Consider the following 1,194-nt stretch of genomic DNA (forward strand, 5'->3'; position numbering starts at 1 on the left):
GTGTTTCTTATGATTAAAATTGGACCGGGTTCATGGATTCACTTGACTATTCTCTCCTTTAAATTGTAGTAGACAATAACAATTTATCCATGATATATTGATGATATATTGAGTAAACATTAAAATGGAACCACCTAGGTCCTTTCTCAGAGTTTTGGGATTGTCAGCTGTCCGATCGCGCTAATGGGCGCTCCGGATTCTCTCAGTCGCTCTCCTGCTCCTACATTGCAATTTTTCACCGTTTCAACCACTCGTTACGCTCGGCCCAAAATGATTGGGCTGCTACTCTGGGAAACGACATGCGCGCCTTCTCGTGACCTAGGCCGCGAGATATTAATTGGTCCGCTTAATACATTGGCGTTCAACTTACTATCGAGGCAGCCAGGCAGAGAGTCCGAAACAGATGGAGAACGCTCTATACGCGCCGCCATTCCCACTGTCTGCAAGCCCCTCGCGGCGCTGTCCGCAGCCGTCATTGTCCTTCAAGGTGGAATGGTGTCGTCGTCATCGTCGCCGCTGCCTCGTGGCGGCCAGGAACTCCACTATTACTCCTGTGGTGGCGGTGCATCACCAATGCTTCGACTAGCTTGTTTATACGAAGATTTAACGAAAAAAGCGCGCTATTTCGGTGCTATAGCGAGGCTATAGCATATCTGGAAGGTGAACGTTACGCTATGCATATTTTTCTCGCTATGACGCTAAGCCCGCTATTAGCGGCGCTATGCGTGCTATTTGACGTTATGCCATGGTGGCGCTTTTTCTTTGTCAAAAATAGCGAGCCCACTACCCATTTTGGCCCATGAGCCCCTGAAACCCTAATTCTAAACCTAAACACGCACCCAAGTTGGCAACCCCCTTGTCGCTTCTCCCACTCCTTACCACGCAAGGCGACGGTGGCGGTTGCGGTTGCCGGTGCAGCGCCCGTCTACTCAAGCAACCGTAAGCTGCCTCTTGCCGACGAGCCGCCGCCTCTTGCCAATCCGCCTCCTCTTGCCACAGCGCCAAGTTTTCATTGCTTGGTGTTGCAGCTTGCCAGTAGGCTCTTGGCTGGTTTGGCCCGCGACAGGAACTAATGAAGAACCAGATTTCATCGCTCAACTGCGAGCTACTCAGCTCTGAATCTTTGTTGTAGTTAGTAGTTACTAAATTGAGTGAATATGTGCCTAGAAATAATAAAGCAATTCTGAAATCCTG

This window comes from Lolium perenne, chromosome 1 (genome assembly GCF_019359855.2).
Source record: "Lolium perenne isolate Kyuss_39 chromosome 1, Kyuss_2.0, whole genome shotgun sequence".
Lineage (NCBI taxonomy): Eukaryota > Viridiplantae > Streptophyta > Magnoliopsida > Poales > Poaceae > Lolium > Lolium perenne.